We start from the raw sequence: 25,739 nt of genomic DNA on the forward strand, positions 1-25,739 counted from the left end.
CTTATATTCAGTTCTCAAAACTGGAAATCTGGTAAATAGTGCTTCCAAACGGAATCTGATCTTCTTGGCTTACTTAACGGCATTCAGCGCGATTGCCGTGCAATCAAGTAATCTCGTATAAGATATATCGTTTTGAACGTATTGAGTTCGCATTGGTAAACAGACTGTATCAAGAAATGAACTTCGATATGTATTATTTAAAATTGTCGGGGAGGGCTTGCAACTTGAAAGCTAACTGTGTGAAGCGTCACGATCGTCCGATTATTGCTTTTGCATTCATAATTCAGGGAAATTTTTTTCCCCCTCGTTCCTGCAGAAGTAAACTATACAGAATAGCGCCTCTAGATCCGCGTTGCTATTTGCCCTGAGCTGACCCTAACGAGAAACGGACCCTCGCCGCCGAAGCACCTAAGAAAAAGGAAAAAAAAGAGGAACAAAGCGCGAGAGCGAGGTGGCGGGGGCTCTTTTACTCGCGGTCGTTATACTTCCTAGAACGTCCGCGAGCCAAGGTACGAGCAAGGAAAGCCGGTCGAAGGGTTCAAGGCTGCCACGTAGGGTTCAACGATCCACGTTGAGGGAGGTGTTTCACGTTCGGGAGAGTGAGAGCCCGAAAGAGCATCAGCTATTTACGAGGGTCTGTTGTGGTCGCTTATGAAGTAACGTGTTATTATCGCCGATTTGCCGCGTCACTCTTGAGTCGTGGGCATACATATACGAGCGCCACGTCATCGACGTAAAAATTTGTCGCATCCGTGTGAATCGATATGAATTTTTAACACAAGGTATCCTGCCTCGGTGAAAGTTTATAATTCACAAAAATTGATACCCCAACGAAATAGATGACTTGGAAATTAATATTTTATAATATTTTATATCGAGAAGTAATTTTAAATTATTTTAAAACTGAGAATATATTTTACAACATATTGTAAGCAGGGATCGTATCTAAAATAACATTAATTAAAAAATGTATTTTAAATAACAAAAAGTAAAAGAGTTATTTAGTATTTATTATTTTAAATAGCTTCTTCTGATCTATTTTATATTTAATATTTTAAATATGTTTTTGGAATCTATTTTACATTTTTCATGTTAAATAAGTCGTGTTTCTGGAATCTGTTTTATATTTGTTATTTTAAATAGGTTATATTAGTTACTTTACCGATTTCTGCTTATCAAGGATCGGTCGTATTTAAAAAAACATTATTTAAAATATGTATTTTAAATAAGAAAAAGTAAAACAATTATTTAATACTTATTCTAAATAATTATTTAATACTTATTATTCTAAATAATTTCTTCTGATCTATTTCTTATTTAATATTTTAAATATGTTTTTGGAATCTATTTTATATTTGTTATTTTAAATAAGTTGTATCAGTTATTTTACCGACCCCTGATATATTATAAGGTTTACGAATAGCTAAATTAACTACAAATGTTTTGTACGATCAATATAGGAAAATTGATCCGCAGATATCCGCGCAGTTTCTTTATCGCGCCCGCAGCGCGATCCTTTGTTGCATGTAATATATATATCTCACGACCGATATGTAGAACGAACATAAAATTCCGCTCGTAGCTCGAGTACGGATCCTGGAGAGTGCCGATTTGTGCGATACGAGAGAATTCCAAAGGACGAACGTACCTCTCGTTCTGGAGAGTACCGCGTGCGTTTCTCGGCCTCCAAGTCCTTTCGATTCGTTTACGTGCCGCGAACACCGTTCGTGTGCGTTTACGTGAATCGGACTCAAGTTGAAGGAGGACGACGCGGGAGACAGAGAGGAGAAGGAGCGAGAGCACGACGGAAAGAAGGAACGAGGAGAGGGGTAAAAGCGGTCGGCCAAGCAAGCAACCGGTCGAACAGGTTTCTCGGGTCGAGTAGGCGAAAGCCTCTACTCCGTTAGCCTCTTTCTTTACGCGCGGCTTTGCGCTGGCCTGTACTCTCGAGAGGTGCCCCGGACACCTCCCGCCGCCCGACGCTTTGTAGCCGCGGACTCTCGCACTGGGAATTTGCTAAGGCGCAACGCGCGCAGAACGGTGCTTGCATATTAGCAGCGACAATAGTATAAGTATTTTTTTCCCTGCTTTTTTCCCCTGCTCGGTTATAAGACGATTAGCGAGCACCCGAGAGATTCCTCAAACATCGTTCAGAATGATTTAATACCCGAAAAGTCTTTCAAACATCGCTTAGAATGATTTAACACCTTTTGGAGAGCCAACAATGACAACTATTTGATCAAGCTAGAATTTCATGTACTTTGATTTGAAAAAAAGTGTGGTAACTCATAATTCAACAAAACGATATTGATAATTTGTAAATATTAACATTTTTAATTCACGAACTTTAGTTGTTTGACAACTATAAGCAATTTTTTTATTACCTTTTTTTCAGAAGAAATTTATAAATATCGATACGCATATTAACTCGTATAATATGCACTGTAAAAATACTTAATTTGATAATTCATGTTGCTTAAAGATTGCAGCGAAAATGCAACAGTCTTTTCTAACTCAATGTTTTCTCATCTAATGACTATCTATCTTGGCATGAAGAATTGAAAATGATGCTTACGTAATGTAATTTCGTTGCTATTTTTATGACGAAATATGAACTTTAGGTATCCGTTCTAAATAAGACTGTCACCTTTTATTGACCCATTGATACTTTATATTTTAAATACGTATATCGTTGCTCTTTTTCCACGAATATTCTTTAAACAAATATTGTAAAAATAAACTATGACCAAATTGAATTTTGTTAAGGAAACAATTAATTACGAGCTAATTTGAAGACATATAAAAAAAATAGTTGATATATAAAAAAAAGTTAAAACACTTCAAGATAGTAGATTTATAGATCTTCGATAGCCATGAATATTTTTTTGATATACTTTCCTGAAGAACGATTTCAACGACGATAGCAGGCATTTCGAGCACAATGCGCGCTTCATGACTCCCCTTCCGGATCGCCGCGAGACGGAGCTCCATCTTTTTCGGAAGATGTGCCAAAGTCGCTGTATGTAAACGTTTCTTCTGGACGACGGCGCTGCCGACGGAAAAGAAGGAGGGGGGGAATATCTTTCTTTTTTGACGGACGTTGGCGAGCTGTCGGCTGAGAAGTCCGAGCATCTCCGTGCACCCGTCCGGCACCGTACTACACCCATGTCCGCCAATCAGACACACACCGATGAACGCCGTTCCTTGCCTGGCGGCAGAAGCGAGCCCAGAACACGCTACTAGACTCCCGGGTGAACTCGGCATCGTTCTTACAAGGTGCTTTGAGCACGACGTGCACGAGAGCCAAGAGGCTTTTTTTTCCCCTCTTTAACGCGGATACTTATGGTTTACCGGCCCGTGAAGGAGAGCCCGGCCAAAAGCAATAGAGACATTGATTTTCGACTCGGGTTACCGCTGCAGGGCAAGAAGCGATCGTTATGCGAACTGCCAAGAAATAATAATTACAATATAGTTTTGAGAGAAAGAAGAAGGAAGAGAGAGAGAGAGAGAGAGAGAGAGCATACGGATGCAACTTGGATTGCATAAACATTTCTTCGGAATCGCGCAAAAGTCTGCAATTTTATCGTTTCATTTCTGTGAAAATCGCGCAAATATTTGTTCCGACTAAGAAATGCGAGTATTAATTGCGGTTTGCAATTACAGCTGCGAAAGGAAATTTTTTTTTGTAAAAAAAAAACAAAAAGAAAATTTTTGACACGAATCGAGGAGCTGCTCTTTCTACTGCAGCTACTGAAAATAGCAACTTTTCAAGCGTGTTTCGGGTTTTGGAGTGTGGACGCTAATGTGGCTTGAACTCGCAGCGAACGGACTGTAACATAAGACTGTAAGTGAAAATTGTGTGCTTCCGCGTTAAAATGGGATTTTTGCATTTACCATAGTCAAAGTATAACATCGCGTAAAAACTTTTCTAATGGAAAAAAATAGCGTGTAACTAGTATAACGCGATGCGCGTTTGACTATGTTTGATGTAAAAATCGATGAAAACGGGAAACGATGCCAAAAACTGAGATACTCCTTTTCACGAAGGAAAACATACCGTGCACAAGTTTTTGTTAATTAGCGCGACGGTAAATATATTTTTAACGATACCTGATACGCCAGTATCAAATAAATGAGTAGATAAATGTTAAATTTATTTTCGTTCGATGTATGAATTCTCTTCCATTTAAGTTTTAAGCTTGACTATATAGCACAGCGATTTTTAGTTTAACGAGTGCCTCGATGAGCTCTCTCTATCTTGCCAATCACTTTTCGCAAGATCGGTCTTTCGTTCTACGATCCTTTTATTCTCCTTCCTTCTCGAGCGATTTCTTTCCTCCGATAACGCGCGTCCAGATCTTATTGGCGCGTGCATGGCGTTCGTGATAAAGGTTCGATCGTTAGAGAAATACAGTCTCAGATCCTGTCGGAGTGTTACTTGCAGTTTGCGCACGGAGTGTACATCGAAACGAAAGGATACGCGTAATAATAGTAATTTGTCACGAAGCCGTTTCATCAGCGCGCGAAGTGGTATATATATTAAAATTCCCTTCGAATGAGGCACTTTCGTTTATGCAAACCGGTATAATTTGCCGCGGGAGAGAGACGACGCGCAATTCTCATTAACGCAGAAATCCGCTTAGATAAATATCCGCGCTTTTCTTCGCGTCGCGTCCCTCTTCGCGAAGTCGCTCGCGTTGTGCAGCGCGGTTTGCAGAACTAAATGTAGCGTACGCATCTCGACTCGCTCGAGATGTACATACAACGCCCGGTAAACCGGCGAAAGAGAAGCGTCGCTAGAGAAGTATCGATTTCGTCGCGATTTGCATCTTACGAGTGTGACGCGAGGTAAATGTAAAGCCCCGGCGAAATAATGCGAAATACATCGAGCGTCCGTTGACTCTTCGGAGGTATATCGAAAGCTCGATTTGAGCTGCAATTTAGCGTACCCGGTTATGAACGGATAAAGTTGTACGTCTGGTTTATAATAATTATCATTGCTTCAATAATCCTCATTTCTGTCATTACTCGAAAGTTTTGGATGCTATAAACGTACTGTTGTAGTCGTCGTCGCAAAGTTGTAGTCCGATTTCGACTACATTAAATCGCAACGGGCGTGATAATATTCTTAGTAATTACTTCGACGCTGCAGGCGTATTTTCAAGATTATCTCAAATGCTAATGCGGAGCGGAATAATAATGCTCAACTGGGTGGATATGGATATTAGATGTTATCGTGGGAAGATTGCGGACCGTGCGTTCGGTGATTATCATTGTTCGTCGAAGAAAAGTATTTAGCAACTTCTCTCGCGCGGTCAGGGGATAATATAGTATTTGTACCATTCGCATTTTGCAATCTCGAGAAAGATAACTTCGCGAGGGCGTAATGTCTCCCCGTATTATCTGTGCGCTCCGTCCGTGCAGCTCGAAGCGAACCCAACGAACACGGGGCGCAGTCGCGTCTTAAGAGAACTTAAATCACGACGATGCGAGGCATCCACTCGCGAACTTTAAATTACTTTTACGCATCCATTTTTCCGTTGGCGAGCGGGGGAGAAATGTCTGGTTGCAGCGCGCGCAGTCGGGAAATATGGAAATATTGCTCGCAGCAAGATAGTGTCGAAGCGATAACGCTCGTGCCAACTGAAATTTCCTCTCCCGCGGGCCACGTATACACTCTTACGATGAGATATGAATCTGTCATTTGTGGAACAATGCGAGATAAGATATTTAACTTTCGAAAAATTTCGAAAATTTTCCTATTATAGTCAACCTACTCAACTTCGAAAGAAATAAGTGAAAAGGAAGTAAGAAACATTTTTTTCTCAAGTTAAAACCTCTACCTTGTCTGACAAAATATAATTTGATGGTGCAGCTGTAACTCTATTAATTTTTAAGTGCGTCTGAAAGCTTTGATATTTGAAAGCTTATGTTCTCTTCTTGCAGCAACCGTGTCGCTTGTACATCTCTTTATCGATTTCAGATACCGAGTATTTTAATAATCCCTAAAATAAGAACAGCTGTTTTCATATTAAGAAAGCATTCGACGTCTCGATTTAGTGAGTTTTGACCTTTTGACATTATTCCATTGTGTTCTTAAATTGGTCCCGACGTGGAACGGTAGACGCACGACAATTTTAACACATTTGTCATATATCCCCAAATTGCCGGAAATGTATCTTCGCGTCATTTTGGACGGATGTACGTACTCTTCTCCCCGTGAAGCATATGCTTTAATACGACAGACAGACGGCGTTCGTGGTCACGAGGCGCCGCAGTGGCAGCCCGCATTTGACAGCAATCGTCATTTGTATTACTCGCACGTTCTCACGATTTCTGACTGACAAATTCTGCAGTCGGGCTTCGAGATCGCCTGTTTCCGAATTGACGTTAGCAGTCGATAGACAGACCCGGCGGAAACCCGTTCACGAACGACCGATCACTTCGACGTCCACCATCACCGTGACGCTTACGTCGTCTGATCTTTCACGCGGTCTCCTTGCATGCAGAGATGAATTATGCATTACGTCGATGTCTCGTCAAGGTCGGACGTCGTAAGAATCGCGGGAAACTCGTTGAACACGCTTCAAGCTGGATCCGCGTGAAGGGAATATTTTCATTCGACAAATTCGCTTTATTCACCTTTTTTACATATTTAGTAAGGTATATGGCCAAATTGAATATACTACACATATATAATGAAATAAATTGCTATTCATAATTAGCGTTATTTATTTGTATTATTTAAACACAATTTAAGTGACTAATTAATTATAAAAAAATAATATTTAGAAAATGTTTCATTCTTGTCTCTCTTTCTCTCTCTCTCTCTCTTTTATTTCTTAAAAACTTATGCATTGCAGAGATGCAAAATTTTAACTAAATAATTATATGATGTTAACATTTGTAGCACAGAAAGTAGCTTTGAAAATCGAGTTTTTATTCATTTAGTTTTAATTTTTAGTTTTTTGCAAATAATAGTTAATATTTGCCATGCTTACTGCGATATGAAGCCGTATATAGAATGAATGATACATTCAGCAAATAAATGAAAGGGGAATGAAAAATCGGGAGCGAGAATTTGGGAGGAATTCTATCGCGTCACTAGAATTTTTCGAGCCTCGAATATTGGCAGATTAATAGTGATTGTATATTTATTGCAAAATGACGATTTATATTTTTTCCAAAAAAAAAGTTGATTGAACGAATTGCATTGTATATTGACCGATAACTATTAACTGTTTGTTAATTATTGCTACAAATTATTACGAAGAGTATAAATGTTATTATAAAATTCAATTTGTTAAACGTTATAAATATTAAACATAAAAATTAAAACATCAAATATACAAAAATTAAATATAAAATTTAAATATAAAAGCTCCTATGATATACGCCATATAAATTTCACTTTCGAACTTTTCGAGCGATTTGACTTTTTTCTTATAAACATGCAAAAAATTAAAAAAATTGGAATTGTTGGATAGGTATATTACGTGCTCTATATAATTTCGATTTCCATTAGCGAAGATAAATAGCTTCGCTGCCAGTTCGGAATTGGCGATAGACCGACGATCGATATGTCGGAATACGCGTTCTCCTTGAAATCCAATATGTATTCAGTCAGTTATTCGCATGTGGGTTAACTCGACACACCTAAGACGCTGCAGCACACACCGTGAAAGAAGTTTCATTCGGTCGCATTTTACTACGAATAGCGGAAGCCAGCCGAGGGAGGTGGGAAGATCCGTTATAGTTTCTCCACCTGCCAGAGAGCGCAATGGTGACTGTAAGAGTAGACGGGCGGCGTCACGCTCCACCGTTTCTGCGAAGAAGTTCTCACGGCCGACAGACCGTGTTCTGTCCATTATCGATTACTTTTCACCGCCATCGGGGTTACACAGCGAGAGACAAAGCCTAATAACCGGATCAGCCGAGTTATAGAAACTTCTCTTCGCGATGTTATTATACTTCGCCGCGCGATTATCTCGCTTCGCTTAAAGGCGATCGTTAGTATGAGTTTACCATGAAATTTAACATTTGGAATGCACTCAATTCCTGCCGATATTTTAATACTGGAACGGCCGGGATTTTGCGGCTGTTAAAATATAGAATGATTTCCTGTCTTGGAAATAGAAAGTTGTTTTTCTAAGAAAAGAGAAAACAATTTTCACTATTTTGTTCGTTATATCTTGTTATTATTTGTCGTTAATAATATTCCTCGAAAAATTGTAGAAAAAGCTACGGTTAATTAAGACGTACTATCCATTACAGTACTAATTAACTTACTAATTAACTTCCTAATTATCATGGAGAAGCTTCTTTTTTATTTAATATAATTGCATAAAATATATAATTAAATTGTATCGTAATTTTTCTAAAGAATTTTCAGTATGATTTTACTTAGTTCAATATAGTAACATTATATTTTATAATATGCAGAGTATTATAAAAAACAGAGTAATTAAATATTATAAAAATTATATATTATTCAACATTAATATTAATATTTTTAATTTAAAAAAAATTGAAAAAATAGTCTCCAATATATAAATAAAGACATAATAAAAATAAATTCATATTTACCAACTTGTGCTAAACAAGATGAAATTAATAATTCATCTTTAGGAGAATGACTGCGCATGTGAGTTATAATTTAATCCAAAAGCATCGACAATTTAATTAATTTTGTTTTAAAGGCATTTTTATCAATGTTTGTTTTATATCACTTATAATTTATGATTGTAGTTATTTGCAAGTTTTTTAGGTTTTTTACTCGACTGTACTATTTGCCAGTAATATTGTATACGTTGTATTTGTATAGTGGGAACAACGAGAAAGTGCTCCCTTTCATTAAGTTGTTGCTTTCCACACTTCGAGAATAATTCGATGTTTCATATACACTGCCTCATACCAGGTCAAACGAGAGGAAAAGAGAGGAAAAAAATCTAATGTTAAGAAACGTTTTTTAAAACAAAGAATTTACCGTGACATTATGGTTCATTCTTTCTTTTTATAAAAAGTAATATTAGTTTAAAATATATGAAGAAAATAGAGAAATATATGCAGTTAGCTTCAAAATATAAAGGTGATTCATTATTTTTGTTTACGGTAACGTATAGGTATTTCTCGTGGCCTGTATTTAGAACGAGCTGATAACGATGTTAGAGGATTAACGCACTGTAATTTACGACGTATACTATAGAATTTTAGAAATAAAAGTGCGCATTTATTGATAAAAGCGCATTTTGAATTTTAGGATTCATAGGTCTTAAAAAGATAACATATATGCCTTAGATTAAATATTTGCTAAGTAAACGATTTCTCTTAATCTTTTTTTCTTCCAATGCATCGTAGGTAAAAAATTTCACTGTATGTGACAAGAAAATATGACTATGTCTTAAATGATTGACGCTGTATGCACGCGCGTACACTTTAGCGTGCACGTACGAATTTTTCGTTATTGTAACTTCCTTACGTTTCTGTCAATGAAAATGAGTGAAAGGAAACATTTTAATGTTTATATATTTATATAAGATATAATAGATAATAAATATATAAGATAATTTATATAAGATATATGTGTATGTATATATGTGTGTGTGTGTGTGTGTTAGAAAAGCTATTTTAACACACATGCAGTTCAAAAATTTTTGAATATTTTTATATTAATATTGACTAAAAGGCAACGAAATCCATCGTTATTTAGGAATGTCATGAAAGTTTTTAGTTATCGTTAAACTTCTATGTTGTTTCCGGAAAAGACGAAAATCTGCGCGTTTGTGCAGTTTGGTAGCGGAATCTGTTCGCGCAGCAAAATGTGATCGGATATAAGTTAGGACCATCGTTTAGACGGTGATACACCGAAACATTGCACTGTGTGAAACTACCGTGTCGCTGTAGTGTCTGTTACGAAAGTTACGATAACGAGTTTCTAAATTGAAACCAGCCTGTTCGTGTATCCTCTGCTCCGGGTTTTACATACAGCTCTACCGTAATAATTCTATCTTCACGCGTAATATCTGATGTTGCTTAAGATATAATAAAATGTAATATCTCCAGAATATTATAGTTGTTGACAAAATAAAATAATAACATGTTGCATTTTTGAAGATTTTGCATTTTAAGCGGATTTCTTAAAATTTTATTATTATAAAATACGAGTATTTTTATGAAGAAAATATCTTATAAAAATTAATTATAATACAAAGATATTATTACATTCTATGTTTTTGAGGAAAATTAAGTTCCAATTTTTGCGAATTTTTGAATCACAATTTGCGGAAATGTATCGGAAAAAATTGGAGAAATTAAATATAACATTATTGTATTGATTTTAATATAATTAATATATTTTGATTATCAAAACAATTCCTAATATTAATCTCATATTTGGGAATAGAATATTACATATAACGTGAAAAAGCAGATTGCTAGTGTAAGAAAAAAAACATCTAGTACGTGGCACTAAAATATGCTCTTATTTTTTATCCTCTTTATTTTTAAATTTCGTATGTTTAATTGAAATGAGAAAGGGAGAGAGAGAGAGAGAGAGAGAGAGAGAGAGAGAGAGAGAGAAGGAGAGTAAAAAGAGGGAGAAAGATATTGCAGAAATAATTTTTCTATAATATTGAAAAATGAAAATAGCAATAAATTAAATTATTTATAATGATAATTGCAATATTATTACCAAATAATAATATGAAAATGAACATTCTAGTGCTTGCAATTACACGCTATTAATATCCATTAATATTTAATTATAAATTGCTTTATATTACATCGCGACAAAACTTTTGACGAGTTTGTGGAAACAGCTGTCTGTCGATTCGACGTGGTCAAGCCTGGGACGAGGAAGAATTTATCTTGCTCTTATAAGAAAAAAAAGCAAACTGGTTTACCTTCGCCTGTCGTGGTTGCGTTGTGACTCATTCTACAATCGTTCACACGATATGCGATAGCGCGCATCTCCGGTGATAATCACGGCGCGATTAAAATCCACACTCAATCTCTCTTATCGTTTCGTGGACTTTCAGTCAGCGAAAGTTTGAAAGACCGATATGTTACGATTATACTCGCGACATTTATATCGCTGTTAATATCGATCATCAATGAATAAAGGATATGGAACAGCCGATATCGAAACCATATATTGTATCGTTTATTACGAGAGGTATATATATATATATAACATAATAGCGACGACACCAACGTTTTTCGTTACAAAATCAGAAAATTATCGAATAAACGATTTATATGCGCACGATAGATACACGTTAACGATCTATGCGGTCATTCTTTTTCGCGATCACTTTTCTTCGTGAATGAACGTACCGATTCGCGTCATATCTCACCGTTCGCCTCTCGATTTTCTACGTTAGAAATTATACTGCAGCTGTATAATGATATATATCGAGAAGGGATCACGATTACACGTAGCTATGTGGAGCACGAAAGTAGATTCTGCTGAACCGGAGGTCCGCGCAGTGCCAAGTATAAATCGGCTTTTTCTACTTTCGCCAATATATTTTCTGAAAAAAGAGTCACCTGAATCGCGCGCTACTTTACTTTCCGCCTGTTCCGCATTTTCCGTCACGTCGAACGTACGAGGGCGCGGCGAGGGTTAACGCTGATTAGCCATACATTGTAATCGGAGATTCGCATCGTATAATCTTCCGGCCATTTCCCATCTCTCGACTCCGGGGGGGATTAACGACGCCGAGGGTAATTCGACGCTGAATAAAAGCGGCCTTTTTTCCTGTCGCTATATTTTCCGCCGAGGGAAATGAATTTTTAAAACACTTTTGACGTTCATCCGCAGGCAACGCCGGACATATGTCTCCAAACCTTCAACGAGAGTTGCGCGATGAAATTTTTTTTTTAACCGTACACACGCGCGCGCCGCTCTATTCACGCATCCCGAATCACAGACGAGCAAACGTGTAATAAAAAAGTAATAAAAACAGTTTTAGGCAAAGCTGTATCGAACGAGCCTCAGCCTCGCGCGCATTTCACATATCGATATTTTGAATCATCGCCATTGTTCTCCGGAGATTTTTTTTTGTTCGAGGCTGCTCGCTGCTGTTGTCCGGCGGGAGAATTACTGCATTACGAAAAATATGCACTATTTATCATAGATGTTAATGCAAGATCTGGGACGCGGAGTTCGTAAAGTCTCGCGGGCGCGACACAATACACGTATATATTTTCTGTAAAAATATCCGCTCGACAGGTATAACAATACATTTTTTGCATATATGTATAACATTGTAAAATAGTTATATATTGTTACTGAATTTATATACTTCTATTTATTTTCTGTTGACAATTTTTAACATTTAATAACTGCTCATTTGGAGGAGGGTAACGCATTTGAAACTTTCGACATGTGATATTATTTACAACAATTATACGCATTAAATTTACTCTATAAGCTTTTATTATTTTAATTTTCAGCTAACGTCTGATGAGCACAACCGAAAATTTTAATTTTGTACATAGCACTAGAGATTAGAAATTTTTTGTCTGCATTATTACTTTGAACTTAAAATTTCTTTACTGTCCAACATTTTTATCGGATACGTTCATTCCTTCGAATCGTAGTGGATCAATATAGACGTGTTATCAATACAGACGATACAATCTAATACCATCGGTCGGCTTATTGTGTCGAGGATCAGACTCTCTCTTCGTGGGATCGGAAAACCCGATCAAGCTCATCGAGAGCCTGAGAATGGCAGCTCTCGCAAGGCCTTACACGCGCGCGCAATGTCGTTTTACTGAAATTACAGGATTTCTAGCGGGAACAATACGGGTTTCTTGTTTCGCGGGTGTCGCTCAGTAGTGCCAGAAAGAATAAGTGCCGTTTCAGAAAACCGGTGGCGCACTGGGTCCCGGACAAAAGAGCATGCAACAGGTCAGCGAGCCGTTGCACACACCCGTCGACTATGCACGCGGGAGAAGGAAAAAAAAGAGAGACAGAAAGAGAGAGAAAGAGAGAGAGAGAGGGGCAGAGAAAGGATATGCGGAAAACACGAGCAGAGCCTGACGGCGATTTAAGAAATAAACGTATTGCTTTCGTCTTTTACGTCGATACCTGTTTTTATCGTACACCGAAGATCCCTATAGTCTCAGATCGACTTGCAGTCGACTCTCGTTATGTCTTTTATCTTAGAGTTCAAAATGTCTCTTTGTTCTTTCAAATTTTCGTGAGGAGATTACATTTTCTCGTTTATTACAACGTTATACAACTACGTGATAATTTTAATAGAAGTTGCAATTTATATCGTTGAAAAACTAGAAGTTATAAAAAAAATTATCTAAGAGAATTTATCTCTGTCATAAAAATTTTTGGTTATTATTGATATCAACAATAAGGTATTGTGAATCATTTTTTAATAAATAAAAGAAAATTTATTTAATTATTGAAATGATATTGATACTTTCGGTCTCCAAATTGCGTATCTATGCAAAAATACGGAATATAATTACATCGTTATTTATTATTACCGCATTCGCAGCCTTTAGTTTTCATTGTTCAACCATGATGTAATCGTTTTATCAGTGATCTACAGGTACGGTTTGCACCGTATATAAACTTGGGAAACTATCATGGGAGAAAAGCTCGTGCTATGATCATTGAGACACCTGCTGGCAACGCCTGCATTCTCGTACGCACACACTTATGCATTAATCACTCATTATTACTTTCGCGGAATGCTACAGGAAACGGCGTCCGCTTTTCAGAAAAAAACGGCTCTTCGAGAAATAAGAATCCCGCAAAGCAGTTACATCATCGTAAACCCGTGTGTCATTTCGTCGGTAACTGCATAAGCTGAGGGAAGTTATTTGTTCGGAAGAAATAAAAGAGGCTACAATACAATTCACAGAAAACCGTGTTTCTTTCGTTTTGCGAAAGTACGCAATATTTTACGAGTCAAAGCAAACGTTCTTGTTTTACAATCATCGTGGCGTATCGCAATGAAAAAAAGAGACGGATAAGAAAGCGTCGTTATTTTTATACGACATATTTTACAATCACAACCACGGTAATTATTAGCTAACAGCTTAGCTAAACATAGATTTTAATAGAAACTAAAATAACACGAAAGGCTGTATTGACATAACTATATATAAATATATTCTTTTTTTAACATCTCTGTATATCGTTTATGAAAGATTAAACGGATCGATTAGACAACGAGAAGGTTAATCAACGTCCGATCGTAGTCGGAAGGTGGAGGAGCGCGAAGCTGTCAAAGGCGCGAGGCTGTCGGGCGATTTCTGCTGACCTTTGCAGTAGATCGTCTTTCCATCTGCCGCTGTTACACCTGCCAACCGGGATGCAGCACCCGTGACGGCACCAAGGTTACGCTGCGGTTCAACGCACTTCCTGCCGACGGATCTTTCTCCGTTGTGCAGCGTGCGTCTCATTACCAAGACGCGAGACTACACCCGTAGCTCTTGTAAATTCACGGAGTAGGATTTTGTAATGGTGTCTCTATACTCGCTCCTCTACTCTTCATTTTTTTTTTTTTACGAAAGAAACTTCGATGGCAAAATGACCGCGAGTCAAATATTCAAACAAATTCCAGTAAAGTGCAGCTATTGGCATTTCTGCATTATATTTTATTCCTACAATATATTATGATGCTAATACTAAGATTCGACAACGTAAACACTGATAATGTGAAACATAAATGAATAAATCATGTGCGTATACTGGCTTCAATGAAAAGGTAGATATTCGATGTGGATAAACGGGAAATGTTGTGAATTAGAAAGGATGTTACACGGTGGTTATCTACGATCAGTCACGCGTCGAAAAACCGGCAAGCAGTGTGTTAACCTGTGTACCTGTAATTATGTGGCTTTGACCTGTTACGCTATTTAAAAATACTTGTCGTACATCAGCTCACAAAAGCATATTAACGATTTTTAAGAATTACTCTTAAAAATTTTAAAGCGAGAAAGCTACACAGAGAATAATATATTCTACGAAAAGCCGCAGGCGTCTTTGAAGTTTTTTGTATAGCGTGGAAATTGTACAGCGTTAATATTTCATCGCTTCGCATAAATGTTTGTTTTCCATTAAAGAAAAAAAAAACATGTGGCGCTCCATTTTTGCAACTTGGCGTTTGTCGAGGATAGCGGATATCGTGCGACAGAAATATTTCAGAGAGATTACGTAACCGGTTGGAATGTCTCACATTTCAAGTTGTTGTCATTGTGAAATTCGAAATCGTTCCGCAGTTAATTATATACGCATTTGTCAAAGAGAAATTCCTGTACCACAGAAGGGAAAGATCGTCTCGACATCGCAAAGACGGTTTCAAACTGTAATGCCGTACATTGAGAGCAATCGACTATTTCACTTAACAAGCCTCGTCTGCTCATGCTGCAGACGGACGATGTCGTTGTAAAGGGAAGAGACGGACAGTTCTAGAAATCGCGCGCGAATTGGTGGAACCGTTATGTGCCGTTCGTGCGTGAACACGAGGACACAGAATCGAGGACTTCGCCGACTCGCAATTCATCGTTAGCTTACATCACGATTTACGTTGGCCGAAGCGTAAGCCGTTCGAGAGAACGTTATCGGGGGGCAAAAGAAACGTGAAAGCTCAACCTTCGCTGCCATCGTCGCGATGACCGTCCTAAATTCTCTTTACACGTTGAAAGTAACGGCGGTGTGTCAGATAGTTTGATACACAATGTCGAGACATCCCCGCGGAGAGAGAGAGAGAGAGAGAGAGAGAGAGAGAGAGAGAGAGAGAGAGAGAGGGTACGGAAATGCCGCGAGATAGAAAAACGGGTCGATATACACATGGCGTTGGTTCCGTCTAAATGTGATCGATGCATGTCAGACGCTAGTACTAAATGTTGCCAACAAGTGATTTTAAGAGTCTTAAAGGGAAACTTCTCTACAAAAGAAATTGAAATTAAACAATGATCAGGAACAACCTCTTGGAAGGATTTTTTGGAGTAGAATGCCGCTGCAAGAGCTCGTCTATCGTGAAGTACTTCGATACATCGATCTGTGTTTAAAAAATAATAGGATTTTTACAGAAATTTAAGAGTTTTCTCCTCGAGTCAGTCATCTCGAACTTCAAGAATAAACTGAAAGGAAGCAGTCGTTTGGATTTACAATACTGTCGAGCATTCGTGACACTGTAAGCTATACCGGCAAAGAAAAGATACGCCACGGTCGTATAATACCGATTTTAAACACGCTTCTATGATTTTTATTACCACGTCGCGGTGCTGTTGCGGGCTCGTGTAAATTGCCTCGCGATTGGAAAGCAAGGAAAAAGAACAAAGCATTGCCTGAATTCGTAATGCACGATTTTGCGATGCTCGATTTCACCCTGATATTTTTAAATTTTTGAATGCACGTCATTCGAGAGATTCGGTAAAATAGTTTTGACATTATATTGCACATAAAATATTTTTAATCGCGAATTTTTCGCTTTCTACACTCATAAATTTTTTTGATAAATTTATTTCTGAACGAGCAAAAATCAGGCGACGCGCCGAATATATTTTTTCGCTACATAATGATCCAGGAGACGTTTGTACTGACAGAGATTTGTATTTACAAAAAAAAAATACATATATATATTTTTTTAAATGAAAATTGCTCTAAAATATACACTGTACGTGTTACAAATAAACTCATTTGCGAGGTACACCCGGTGGTTTGAACGGCTCTCTTGTAAGTCCAACGTATCGTATCTAATAATCGCGAAATTGTGAACTGTACGAGAAATCATGTTGAAACGATGTCAAGGAGATCTACGATAGGCCGTCTCGTTATATAGTGGTGCATAAAGACGTGCTTGGGTGCGCATGCACTCGCGTGCACTTTAAGCACCGCGCCACTGACATTAGGAAAATTCACGTATCGCGGTCTCGATACAATCGACCGTTAATGCGCGCGCGGCGTCAGCCGCGAACCGGTAATTCCGCCGGTAGCGCAACGTGGATTTACATACGGCGAGGACAAAATAAACCCTGCTGAAAAATCGGAGATTGCGAAGAATGTCGAGTGCGTTTGATGCAGTTGCGGCAGGGAGTGTAAAGCGTAACAATAACATTCGAACAACGCACCGAACGTGTACGATGTATTTCTTCTCTCTCTCTCTCTCTCTCTCTCCCCCCCCCTTCCTCCTTCTCTCTCGCGGTTGGTACACGCCGAGCATAAATATTTATAACGTGAAGTAACTTTGCCATTCCGTGTGTGTCAACGCCGAATCCTGTCGTGCATGACCCCCGCGGAACAGTCTGCGTCTCGTATGTCTGTTCCTTTTTGCATTTTTAATGATCCATCATGCTTTTCGACTCCCGAGTCTATTCGATCGCCCGGCAGTGCCACAGATCCTCCGCTCCTGTCGCGCTCGTCGCGATATACGTGGATAACGGGAATAATTTAGTGGCGAAAGCAATATTTCGCAATGCGGCAACGCGGTCGATGGCGAGTGAACGGCCGCCGGCCGCCGCGCCGTATTCTTAGCGCTGCACTCTTCCACACAGCATCCTGCAGAGAATCTCGGGCGGCGCGCGCGAGATCGCTAGCCGATTCGCGAGCGGCCGCGTTTTCGTCTCGGGAGATAACTGTTTTCGCTGGAAGTAACTGTTCCGGATAAATTACGAGTCGTTACAGGAAAGTGGCTATGCACACGGGGAGGGCTGCAATTAAGGCAGCTGTACGTTCAAGTGCGGCCGGCCTCACCCGTGCGCGCGCTCTCGCTCGCGCTCCACTCCGCTCTGCGCTATTTGCCACCGCAAATCCCCGCTTGTAACGGTTAATATATCAGTTAACCTAGTCAAGTGGATATATAGTAGACGATATCTACTGAAAATAATAATTGTATCTCATTTAAGTTGTATAAAGTCCAGGGCACGACCAAGGAAACCGTTATACTTGTTGATAATGAGCGTTGAAGAAGCACATTAGCACTTTTCGTCTGTCAGGCAAGATCTAATAATTTAGAAATGTACTTTTCAGACGTATGAATTTTTTAAATGTTTATCATCAAGAAACTTTTCTGTTACTTGTTTTCTTGCACGATGCATCATGAAAGTATTATACTGTATACACGATGCCTACATATAGCGCATTAACGTGAGCGGAATTTTTACCGTCTATTAACGACTGTGTCGTTGAATATAATAATAAAAATATGAATGTCCTGACGACGCAAATAAAACGCCAGAATTTATGCGCTTGTACACGCGCGTGCGAATGCTGCTCATTTTAGTCATGACTGCAGCTCTTACATACCGGAAGCAGCGAGTCCCTCGCGGAACGAGTGAAAACGCAATAAAAATGCGATTGTCTGCATTCAGTGACGCTACCACGTTTTTTTACTATTAGGTTAGCGACTGAATCGCTGTATGTGACTCTACCTCCCTAGAAAGTGTATTATCGAAACGGAAAGTGGCATAATGAGCATGCTAAATATGTGAAAAAGGAAATGCGTGTACGACTGCTCTAAAAACTCACATATGTCCTAGTCATTTTTGATGTAATCATAATTCAAAATAGTTTTGTAGAGGCTACGTGTTCAATTTTTTTTATTTTTTTTATTACAAAGATTAGATTTAGACATAAATACGAAGATTATTACATTTCAGCAAATTTTGATTTATATTACCATCTATGACGTGATACAATATACGTTTACATTTACTTGGAATCGCATTTGCTAACGCTATAATGATTTCAAGCAGGTCGGATATCGAAAATTGTATTCATTACGTTTGTCATTACGAGCAATCAATATGATATTAAGCGCGATCAAACCATTTAATGGAAAATAATAGTGGTTTAATAGTGCGCGATTTAATTATTTCGAAAGATGGTATGTAGGCTGAGGTTGTCGAGAGAGCGATTATAGGTGCAAATAAGCAGGTGTGGAAACTCGAATAGATTCATATATTTTTAATTGTAGGTTGAATATCGAATAGACTTATACATATACTTTTTCTATTTTTATCCATATACTTTTGAATATCGAATAGACTTGTCCATATACTTTTACTGTAACTGTAATAGTTAATCGTTGAATGAAATAATATATTTTGCAAATGGGATTACAATGCACTCGTAAGGAATCTGTTAACTGTAACGAACGTTCCGTCGAACATGTTGCGAAATCCTTCAACTGAGCGAAATGATAAGATGCTGACAGGTGGCAGATACGCCACCTGTTACTCAGTTTATCCGATTTGTCTTCGAGCATCGTTGTCGCGTGATCGTAACGTTACTTATCAAACTTAAACAAACTTTTACAAACTCTCGTTTGTAAATAGATTTTTCGATTAACTCAATATTTCTTTCTCAACGGAAATGTGTGGAGATAAACAGTTCTAGGATTAGAAGTATTTGAAAATAAAATTTCAAATTAATTTTTACTGAAAATATATAATTATAAAGGAATATGTATAATTAATATATGTGTAAATAAAAAAAAATATTAATTTCGATTTTGCATGTGGATTTTAATATTTTATACCCAGAATTTCTCTTCGAGATTTTTTACATGAATTTGACGTTTAATATTAATTTAATATTAATTAAGTGAAAGATTTCGAAATTGTTTCATGTTGTTTAACGCAATCGATTTCCCGTCAGAAGCGTTCGTGTAGCTAAATGCATTGGGTGACATTGTGATATATCAATTTTGTTATAATTTGATTATGTCAATATAATTATCAAATTATATGAATAATCAATATTAAGTCATTAACCGAAATAGACAATCGCAATTATTCTGCAAAGGATTCGATATTCCGTGTGTATTCCATATCTTTCCACTAATTCACTTAGGATTAACCTAAAGCTAGTATCTAGCTCCGACTACACGATTTGTCAATAATTACTCGGCGGTATTATACATATATCCCCCATATCCATATCTGCTGTGTAACATCTGATGCCAATCTACAGTTCCCGTAATGGCGTTTAAATGGTAAAGCCTCTGAGCACAGATGAAAGCTCCCGATATCCTCGCAATGCTTAACATTGACAACTAATTCAACCGATATAGCATAAGGCCGCTAATTAAAAGGTATTTGATCTAATTATGTCGAGATGTTGTCTAGTTAGATGTTCACGTTTCTCTCTCACGCTTAGACTCGCTTACTCCGCAAGTAATGTCGCAAATGAGTCAATTTTCGAATTACATTTACGGCAAGAGAGATTTTAATTTACAGTTTTACGCAATTTCTGATACATGGATATATACATTAAAAAAAAATGTTGAAAGAATAGCTATCTCAAATTCAGTCGTTAATAGTCACGCGAATCATGAATGATGATGACAGCATCCGTACAATCATATCCAGGAAGTTTATTTTGCAACTAGCAGAATGATTTCAGCAGGTTGATTCATCACACTGAAATGCCGTTAAGAGGGGACTGGTATTCGTGCAGTCTTCGTATTTATCTCCTTCCGTAACTGCAACTGGTTCTTCTTCTACATTTTGTGAGAGGATTTAACGGGATCAAGTCTCTGTAGGATTTGTGTCGTTAGCCGCGAAGCCGTGTCAAACGGCGATCTCCGATGCGAAAACAGACACGTTTCTTCTTATCTTGCCTTTCTTCCGCCCAATGAGAGTATAATTATTTAATTCGTCGTCAAGTTAAATCGTTCTCCGTTAGCGTAGACGTGCGCGATTAGATTCGCGAAGACGGGAAGGAAACAAAGAAGGAGCCATCCTCCTTACCGGGCGCGGCGCTTTCGCGCGGTTTTTACTCCCTCGCCTCGGGTTTTTCCCGAGATCCGGCACACGTTTGAGATCAGCTCTCGTGCAGCTCTCGGGCGAAGTTTCGAGCTGTGCAGCGCCGCTCTTTTCGAGTACGTTTGTCGATGTTATCCATGCGGAAAGGCCGCTGAAAGTGGAGCAGCGGCGCTTTAAGACGCGCATACACGACGGCTCTCGATGCGGGGAGACACAGTGAATATTAATACTCGCCCGTAGTCTTTCGGTCGGCAGATTTTATCAGCTTGTCTCGCCTCTTTCTACCGCGCGCTTCCGCCTCTTCCACCGCGGCTTATTAAAGTCGGCTGCTCATTTGCGCGTCCCGAGGGGTCTTCCTCTTCTTCATCCCCATCTCCCACTCCGTCCCGTTGTTGGCCCCGTTCGGGTCCGACCGCGAAGGAAGTGCACCCACTTGGCTCGATTTGCTTACCTTGTTCCCTCCGCTTCTCCACTCAGTGACGGATCCAAAGACTTGTTCTGGGGGGGGGGGGGCGGTATGACGAAATGTGAATATTTAGTTATTATTGTCGTTAATGTCATTTTTAATATTTTTTATTATTTAAAAAAAAATTGAGTGAACATTATTTAGTCTCGAATAATCTGTGATAATTTTTTTTCTCATTTTATTTTAAACCGATTTTTTCCAATATACGAAATTTGTTTGAAGAGCTCGGGGGGGGGGAGGGGCGATCGCCCTCTTTGCCCCTCCCCTCTTATATCCGCCACTGCCTTCGCCCCATTTTTATCTCCAGATCTGTGCGCTCTTCAGCGATTCATCGTACGACGCAACACAGCAGAATGAGTAATTGTAGAGATATTCGCGGATATCTCTACAGAGATATTTTTCTTCCGCTTTCTAAAAATAAACAAGATATAATGTTGACATAATATACGCATATGTATGTCGGAATATTCGGAAAAATAAAATCATAAAAGTTTTATTGTTAGATTTAAATAAAAAATGGTAACTTTAGACTTTTGAACATAAAAATTAGTTTTTGAATATTAAAAGGAAATACTGGTTTATTATTTTTCTACGCTATTTCTTTGCGTATATATACATACCTGTATAAAAGATATTCGGAAATATTAGGTTTAAATATATATTTTCTATTTTATGTGAACTTCTTTCGTCTCAGATATTTAATAAAAAAATGAACAAGAAAAAAAGTATTATTTTTCAAAAAGAAATTTGCATTGCATTTTGAATACTTAGAAATTATACATATTCCCATTTTATTCGTAAATCAATATTTAAAACAAAATATATGTATATTATTTTGTTGTAATATTTAAAAAAAAATTGTGAGAATTACGTGATACACACAATTTACATAGTACGTAAAGATGAATGAAATTAGCTCTCGAAGGTGCTTTGAAAGAAAAAAAAAATGATGAAAGAAATGGGCGGACACTGACAGGGGTGAAATCTTCATCGAAAGACCGACGGGAGCGTCTGTCGACAGGCAGTGGCAGTCTTCTTTCACGGAACGGGTAGGCATTCTCGTCGTCGAATCGGAGTGCAATTAATCATCCTCGCGGAAACGCGGGCGGTGTTGGTCGAAGTTTTTCGATATCCTGAAAGCTTCTTCCTCCGAGTTGAATTTCCGCGGAAAAGTTTTTGCACAGAGAGGCTACCCTGTCTTTCCCTTGCTCCCCGCGAGCTTCCAACGACGCGGCGCGGCGGCGGTGGCGGCCTTTCACGGCGGCGAGTCGTTCGCAGATTTCTTCTGTCGGTCAAGTTATCGGGTGAAAAGTCGCTTTTAATAGAGGTGGTAATTATGGAAGGTATCCTGATAAAATATTTATGCCGATACTGCGAACACGCGATAACGGGAACCAGATACTTTGGATCAACTTCGCTAGGTACTTAGTCAGAGAGCAGCTTAATGAGATGTTATCTATACGGTGGGAAATTGACTTAAGCTATCAAAATTACTATATTAAAAAGGCAGACCGTGTATCAGTACATGGTCCGTAATATTATAAAATACATGTGTATATAAATAAACGCTTGACGTAAACTTATAACACTAAGATTCATTTAAAAGGAATTAGGGCTCGTTAAGAATAAATCAACAATAGTGTGACGTCAATGCGAACCAACACGGATGTGAGTAGGCTTTCTGCGGTGAAATAATATTGATAAAAAAGTAATTTATTTTAGAATTATTAGCAAAATATAAACATCTTCGTAGTTTTTAGGAAGCAGTCTTTAAGACAGTCATGTTATTTTTCTTGTAACCTCCATAATAGACGCATTCTGTGCTAAAAATATATTGTCTTAAAATGGTACTTACTATATAGCTATATGGATAAGAATAGCGGATCGATCGTGTTCCCAAAACTCGTTCGCAAAAAGAACGAGTTGCACTGGGGCAAATGTTATTAAAGCGGTACGTGGTACAACTCGTTAAGTAAACGACCCTCTAACGCCAAATAAATTAGAGTCGTTGCGTTCGCGTTGCAGCGGGCCGTTAAAACGACCCGTTCCGTCGTACGTAAATCAAGTAATAAAAGCGTCACGACAATAGGATTAGCGGCAAATTATAAATATCCCGGCGATTTCCAGTAGAGGACTATAACGTTCGCCGTTGGTCCTTGAGGTTACACGTCCGATAATGGCCATCACGCGCGCTCACGCGACGCGTTCGCCGGTTAACTTGCGTGCCGTTAGAAAAAATTCGATGAGTCTGCTTCATCCCTGTCCGTCGTAATAACTGGTTTCTTCTTTTGCTTTTAGGTAAGCCTTCTCGAATACACAACGAGCCGTGTGGCTTATACATCGACGAAGCCGTGCCCAGCTGCATCGGCCAAGCAGAGATCTCGACAAGACGGTAAAGTACGCGATCTTCCGTCTGCGATATATACGCGAAAAAAAAAGTCCATATATATATATATATTATATATATATATATATATATTATATATGTATTTGCGAGCTGAGGCACAAGATATGCAGCCTGAACTCCTAAAATGGTTTCCGGCCGTTTAAAGTTTAAACACTTTGTAAGTCCTTTCCGCTCCTCTGTCCCCGCTTCATAATTCATGGGAATGCTTCAAAACTCGCAATGCACGGCGCGAGCTAACTGCGTCCCACTGGTAGTTTTTGTCGCGGAATGTTCTGTTTCTTTCACTTTTCTCCGCTACGTGATGCAAGCCGGGCGGCTTGCGTCCGTGTGAACGCCGTTAAATCTTTCCAGACATCTACCGAAATTTCCCAGGTAGTTTTACATCTTCCTGAAACATCCTATATGTTTGTTTTACTGGCTCCCTCGGTGACAGGTGCGATAAATCGTTGTATTTCATTTTCTAAGCACGATTTTAATTTGCCAAAAACGCATATGCTCTAGTTACTGTAATATTGAGAAATCTTGTATTTGATTATAACAATATTTGATTTGTCACATGCAAATAAGTTACTGATAATTGAAAAATTTCTACGGGATCCAAAGCGTCAAACATTTGTTAGTAAGATGAGTGAATATTTTGACATGACCGAACTTCTTGGCATCAGCGATCATAAAAATATATTTGGAACTTGCTATTAAAAATTACTACGCGAGACAAAAGTCAGTGCACGGTGTGCTATCCCGACAAGAAATATTTCTCGTTCCTCAAGCCATTCGCTCAAGAGGACACGACGACGGTCTTTCTTGCGGCGTTTCTCGCTGTGCCAGCGACTCGCAAGCGCGGCGACTAACTAAAACGAAATACTTTAAGTCATCTCGGTGGCTGGAACGCGGCCGATCGCGATAAATTACCGATTGCTTTTTGCTGGGAATTTGCTACGTCCGAGTACCTCGACTCATTGAGACCGGCGCTGCTGGATGGCGATAAATTAGCAATTTTTTGCATCTCTACGAGGAGAACAGCTCTCGAAACAATGAGTTGCGTTGTATACCGCGGTAAACGCGCCTGGTATTTGTCGTATGACGAAAATAATTTTTCCTGTTATGCTAAAAATCTCATTTGCTTTGGTTTTCACGTACTTTACGTCTCTGTGCCACGGGCATTATGAAATTACATTATTCTTTAGATACTGTATAAGCGGAATGAATAAGCTTTCTCTCGTGTTGAGCATACGAATAAATGAAGATGGCAGGCGAAAATATTTTGTACTTTGTCATTTAATTATGTTAGGAGGGAAAGAGGTATTTTGAAGATAGAATATAAGGCATAATTGAGCTCGATATGAATGAACTTTTACAGGAGAATGGCTTTATTGCACAGTAATACAGTACTTTAATGCAAAGAAAATACATGAATGAATCTCTCGGCTTCTTTGAGGGTAATGGTTCTAAAGTGGTTGTAAAAACAAAACGAAGCGGAAGGTAGCGCAGCCGTTGTAAGCATTATTTGCACAGATTATTCATTCGCTGCCTGAATTACGTACCTATTACAAAAAAACTGCCCTATATAACTGCACAAACATTAAATATTGTTACTTATTGAAATGAATGAATTAATCGCTTTCATTAACATAATAAAAGCGACTTCATTCATCCTGAAACAAAACGCACAATTAATCAACGCATAATTCAGATAACAAAGTTTAGTTTTCAGTATACAAAATCAATAAAGCTATATTTATCTAATACTGTTATTTAAATGATAGACTTCTAATTTTGCGGCCCATTTTTTAAATAAATTTTTGCTAATTACTGACAAATCCAAAGAATCTTAATCTTATATTTACGGAAATATCCGGGAGTTAATTCCTTGCGTTTGTGCTCGAATACGATAGCACAGCATCATTCAATTCCGGTAAGATGCTATAAAGCAGCGTTCTGTACCGAGCTCGTAAAACTTTTAATCCGGTGAAACTCAGTTCTGAACCGAATTCGTCGCGCGATTTCAGCTGGGGTGGCAGGGGGAGGAGGGGGAAAAGCGGAGACTCCACTCGGTGGAAATCATTAATCACCGGTCGTCGCGTCGGTTCGAAAGTTCGTGCAAACTGCGCGAGCAGGTGCACG

This window comes from Wasmannia auropunctata, unplaced genomic scaffold (assembly GCF_000956235.1).
Source record: "Wasmannia auropunctata unplaced genomic scaffold, wasmannia.A_1.0 LD336063.1, whole genome shotgun sequence".
Taxonomy (NCBI): domain Eukaryota; kingdom Metazoa; phylum Arthropoda; class Insecta; order Hymenoptera; family Formicidae; genus Wasmannia; species Wasmannia auropunctata.